We start from the raw sequence: 6,000 nt of genomic DNA, 5'->3' as shown, positions 1-6,000 counted from the left end.
TGATTTCGGTGATGGTAAGGTTAGGTTGGGATAGGTTTGGTAAGGTTAGCGAGTTTTATGTATATTTTTGCAATGTCGAATTCTTTGATTTCGGTAAAAGTTAGGCTAGGTTGGGTTAGGTTTGGTGAGGTTAGCGAGTTTTGTGTATATTTTTAAAATGTTGAATTCTTTGATTTCGGTTAGAGTAAGGCTAGGTTGGGTTAGGTTTTGTGAGGTTAGCGGGTTTTGGGTATATTTTTGCATTGTCGAATTCTTTGATTTCGGTGAAAGTTAGGCTAGGTTAGGTTAGTTTTGGTGAGGTAAGCGAGTTTTGTTTAAATTTTAAAATCTCAAATTCTTTGATTTCGGTGATGGTTAGGTTATGTTAGGGTAGGTTTAGTGAGTAACGCGAGTTTCGTGTATATTTTTGCAATGTCGAATTCTTTGATTTCGGTGATGGTTAGGTTAGGTTGGGTTAGGTTTGGTGAGGTAAGCGAGTTTTGTTTAAATTTTAAAATCTCGATTTTTTTGATTACGGTGATGGTTAGGTTAGGTTGGGTTAGGTTTGGTGAGTAAAGCGAGTTTCGTGTATATTTTTGCAATGTCGATTTCTTTGATTTCGGTGATAGTAAGGCTTGGTTCGGTTAGGTTTGGTGAGGTTAGCGAGTTTTGTGTATATTTTTTCATTGTTGAATTCTTTGATTTCGGTGACGGTTAGGTTGGGTTGGGTTAGGTTTGGTGAGGTTAGTGAGTTTTGTGTTAATCTTAAAAACTCGAGTTTTTTGATTTCGGTGATGGTTAAGTTAAGTTACGTTAGGTTTGGTGAGTTAAGCGAGTTTTATGTATATTTTTGCAATGTCGAATTCTTTGATTTCGGTGATGGTTAGGTTAGGTTGTGTTAGAATTGGTGAGGTTAGCGAATTTTTTGTATATTTTTGCAATGTCGAATTCTTTGATTTCGGTGATAGTTAGGCTAGGTTGGGTTAGGTTTGGTGAGGTTAGCGAGTCATGTGAAAATCTGAAAATCTCGAATTCTTTGATTTCGGTGTCGGTAAGGTTGGGTTTAGTAAGGTTTGGTGAAGTGAGCGAGTTTCGTGTATATTTTTGCAATGTCGAATTCTTTGATTTCGGTGATGGTATGGTAAGTCTGGGTTAGGTTTGGTGAGGTAAGTGGGTTTTGTGTATATTTTTGCGATGTCGAATTCTTTGATTTCGGTGATAGTAAGGCTAGGTTGGGTTAGGTTTGGTGAGGTAAGCGAGTTTTGTGTATATTTTTGCATTGTCGAATTCTTTGATTTCAGTGTAGGTTAGGTTAGGTTGGGTTAGGTTTGGTGAAGTAAGCGAGTTTTGTGTATATTTTTGCAATGTCGAATTCTTCGATTTCAGTGATAGTTTGGCTAGGTTGGGTTAGGTTTGGTGGGGTAAGCGAGTTTTGTGTATATTTTTGCAATGTCGAATTTTTTGATTTCGGTGATGGTTATGTTAGGTTGGGTTAGGTTTGGTGAGGTAAGCGAGTTTCGTGTAAATTTTTGCAATGTCGAATTCTTTGATTTCGGTGATGGAAAGGTAAGGTTGGGTTAGGTTTGGTGAGGTAAGCGAGTCATGTGAAAATCTGAAAATCTCGAATTCTTTGATTTCGGTGTCGGTAAGGTTGGGTTGAGTAAGGTTTGGTGAAGTGAGCGAGTTTCGTGTATATTTTTGCAATGTCGAATTCTTTGATTTCGGTGATGGTATGGTAAGTTTGGGTTAGGTTTGGTGAGGCTTGTGGGTTTTGTGTATATTTTTGCGATGTCGAATTCTTTGATTTCGGTGATAGTAAGGCTAGGTTGGGTTAGGTTTGGTGAGGTAAGCGAGTTTTGTGTATATTTTTGCATTGTCGAATTCTTTGATTTCAGTGTTGGTTAGGTTAGGTTGGGTTAGGTTTGGTGAAGTTAGCGGGTTTTGGGTATATTTTTGCATTGTCGAATTCTTTGATTTCGGTGAAAGTTAGGCTAGGTTAGGTTAGTTTTGGTGAGGTAAGCGAGTTTTGTTTAAATTTTAAAATCTCAAATTCTTTGATTTCGGTGATGGTTAGGTTATGTTAGGGTAGGTTTAGTGAGTTACGCGAGTTTCGTGTATATTTTTGCAATGTCGAATTCTTTGATTTCGGTGATGGTTAGGTTAGGTTGGGTTAGGTTTGGTGAGGTAAGCGAGTTTTGTTTAAATTTTAAAATCTCGATTTTTTTGATTACGGTGATGGTTAGGTTAGGTTGGGTTAGGTTTGGTGAGTAAAGCGAGTTTCGTGTATATTTTTGCAATGTCGATTTCTTTGATTTCGGTGATAGTAAGGCTTGGTTCGGTTAGGTTTGGTGAGGTTAGCGAGTTTTGTGTATATTTTTTCATTGTTGAATTCTTTGATTTCGGTGACGGTTAGGTTGGGTTGGGTTAGGTTTGGTGAGGTTAGTGAGTTTTGTGTAAATCTTAAAAACTCGAGTTTTTTGATTTCGGTGATGGTTAAGTTAAGTTACGTTAGGTTTGGTGAGTTAAGCGAGTTTTATGTATATTTTTGCAATGTCGAATTCTTTGATTTCGGTGATGGTTAGGTTAGGTTGTGTTAGAATTGGTGAGGTTAGCGAATTTTTTGTATATTTTTGCAATGTCGAATTCTTTGATTTCGGTGATAGTTAGGCTAGGTTGGGTTAGGTTTGGTGAGGTTAGCGAGTCATGTGAAAATCTGAAAATCTCGAATTCTTTGATTTCGGTGTCGGTAAGGTTGGGTTTAGTAAGGTTTGGTGAAGTGAGCGAGTTTCGTGTATATTTTTGCAATGTCGAATTCTTTGATTTCGGTGATGGTATGGTAAGTTTGGGTTAGGTTTGGTGAGGTAAGTGGGTTTTGTGTATATTTTTGCGATGTCGAATTCTTTGATTTCGGTGATAGTAAGGCTAGGTTGGGTTAGGTTTGGTAAGGTAAGCGAGTTTTGTGTATATTTTTGCATTGTCGAATTCTTTGATTTCAGTGTAGGTTAGGTTAGGTTGGGTTAGGTTTGGTGAAGTAAGCGAGTTTTGTGTATATTTTTGCAATGTCGAATTCTTCGATTTCGGTGATAGTTTGGCTAGGTTGGGTTAGGTTTGGTGGGGTAAGCGAGTTTTGTGTATATTTTTGCAATGTCGAATTTTTTGATTTCGGTGATGGTTATGTTAGGTTGGGTTAGGTTTTGTGAGGTAAGCGAGTTTCGTGTAAATTTTTGCAATGTCGAATTCTTTGATTTCGGTGATGGAAAGGTAAGGTTGGGTTAGGTTTGGTGAGGTTAGCGAATTTTTTGTATATTTTTGCAATGTCGAATTCTTTGATTTCGGTGATAGTTAGGCTAGGTTGGGTTAGGTTTGGTGAGGTTAGCGAGTCATGTGAAAATCTGAAAATCTCGAATTCTTTGATTTCGGTGTCGGTAAGGTTGGGTTGAGTAAGGTTTGGTGAAGTGAGCGAGTTTCGTGTATATTTTTGCAATGTCGAATTCTTTGATTTCGGTGATGGTATGGTAAGTTTGGGTTAGGTTTGGTGAGGCTTGTGGGTTTTGTGTATATTTTTGCGATGTCGAATTCTTTGATTTCGGTGATAGTAAGGCTAGGTTGGGTAAGGTTTGGTGAGGTAAGCGAGTTTTGTGTATATTTTTGCATTGTCGAATTCTTTGATTTCAGTGTTGGTTAGGTTAGGTTGGGTTAGGTTTGGTGAAGTAAGCGAGTTTTGTGTATATTTTTGCAATGTCGAATTCTTCGATTTCGGTGATAGTTTGGCTAGGTTGGGTTAGGTTTGGTGGGGTAAGCGAGTTTTGTGTATATTTTTTGCAATGTCGAATTCTTTGATTTCGGTGATGGTTATGTTAGGTTTGGTGAGGTAAGCGAGTTTCGTGTAAATTTTTGCAATGTCGAATACTTTGATTTCGGTGATGGAAAGGTAAGGTTGGGTTAGGTTTGGGGAGGTTAGTGGGTTTTGTGTATATTTTTGCATTGTAGATGTCTTTGATTTCGGTGATAGTTAGGCTAGGTTGGGTTAGGTTTGGTGAGGTGAGCGAGTTTTGTATATATTTTTACAATGTCGAATTCTTTGATTTCGGTGACGGTTATGTTAGGTTGAGTAAGGTTTGGTGTAGTGAGCGAGTTTCGTGTATATTTTTGCAATGTCGAATTCCTTGATTTCGGTGACAGTAAGGCTAGGTTGGGTTAGGTCTTGTGAGGTTAGCAAGTTATGTGAAAATCTAAAAACCTCGAATTCTTTGATTTCGGTGACGGTTAGGTTGGGTTGGGTTAGGTTTGGTGAGGTAAGCGAGTTTTGTGTATATTTTTGCATTGTCGAATTCTTTGACTTCGGTGACGGTTAGGTTGGGTTGGGTTAGGTTTGGTGAGGATATCGAGTTCTGTGTAAATCTTAAAAACTCGAGTTCTTTGATTTCGTTGATCATTAAGTTAGGTTGGGTTAGGTTTGGTGAGTTAAGCGAGTTTTGTGTATATTTTTGCAATGTCGAATTCTTTGATTTCAGTGACAGTTAGGCTAGGTTGGGTTAGGTCTTGTGAGGTTAGCAAGTTATGTGAAAATCTAAAAATCTCAAATTCTTTGATTTCGGTGTCGGTTAGGTTGGGTTGGGTTAGGTTTAGTGAGGTTAGCGAGTTTTGTGTATATTTTTGCATTGTCGAATTCTTTGACTTCGGTGACGGTTAGGTTGGGTTGGGTTAGGTTTGGTGAGGTTAGCGAGATTTGTGTAAATCATACAATCTCGAATTCTTTGATTTCGGTGATGTTTAGGTTAGGTTGGATTAGGTTTGGTGAGTTTAGCGAGTTTCGTGTATATTTTAAAAACTCGAATTCTCTGATTTCGGTGATGGTTAGGTTAGGTTGGGTTAGTTTTGGTGAGGTAAGCGAGTTTTGTTTAAATTTTAAAATCTCGAATTCTTTGATTTCGGTGATGGTTAGGTTGGTTGGGTTAGGTTTGATGAGTTAAGCGAGTTTCGTGTATATTTTTGCAATGTCGAATTCTTTGATTTCGGTGACGGTTAGGTTTGGTTGGGTTAGGTTTGGTGGGGTTAGCGAGTTTTGTGTATATTTTTGCATTGTCGAATTCTTTGATTTCGGTGACGGTAAGGTTAGGTTGGGTTAGGTTTGGTGTGGTAAGCGAGTTTCGTGTATATTTTTGCAATGTCGAATTCTTTGATTTCGGTGATGGGTAGGCTAGGTTGGGTTAGGTTTGGTGAGGTTAGCGAGTTTTGTGTTTATTTTTGCAATGTCGAATTCCTTGATTTCGGTGATGGTAAGGTTAGGTTGGGTTAGGTTTAGTGAGGTAAGCGAGTTTTGTGTATATTTTTGCAATGTCGAATTCTTTGATTTCGGTGATGGTAAGGTTAGGTTGGGTTAGGTTTAGTAAGGTAAGCGAGTTTTTTGTATATTTTTGCAATCTCGAATTCTTTGATTTCGGTGATGGTTAGGTTAGGTTGGGTTAGGTTAAGTGAGGTATGCGAGTTTTGTGTATATTTTTGCAATGTCGAATTCTTTGATTTCGGTGACGGTTAGGTTGGGTTGGGTTTGGTTTGGTGAGGTTAGCGAGTTTTGTGTATATTTTTGCAGTGTCGAATTCTTTGACTTCGGTGACGGTTAGGTTGGGTTGGGTTAGGTTTGGTTAGGTTAGCGAGTTTTGTGTAAATCTTAAAAACTTGAGTTCTTTGATTTCGGTGATGTTTAGGTTAGGTTGGATTAGGTTTGGTGAGGTTAGCGAGTTTCGTGTATATTTTAAAAACTCGAATTCTCTGATTTCGGTGATGGTTAGGTTAGGTTGGGTTAGTTTTGGTGAGGTAAGCAAGTTTTGTTTAAATTTTAAAATCTCGAATTCTTTGATTTCGGTGATGGTTAGGTTGGTTGGGTTAGGTTTGATGAGTTAAGCGAGTTTCGTGTATATTTTTGCAATGTCGAATTCTTTGATTTCGGTGACGGTTAGGTTTGGTTGGGTTAGGTTTGGTGGGGTTAGCGAGTTTTGTGTATATTTTTGCAATATCGAA

Source organism: Arctopsyche grandis, chromosome 7, assembly GCF_051622035.1.
Source record: "Arctopsyche grandis isolate Sample6627 chromosome 7, ASM5162203v2, whole genome shotgun sequence".
NCBI lineage: Eukaryota > Metazoa > Arthropoda > Insecta > Trichoptera > Hydropsychidae > Arctopsyche > Arctopsyche grandis.
This window is presented reverse-complemented; position numbering follows the sequence as displayed.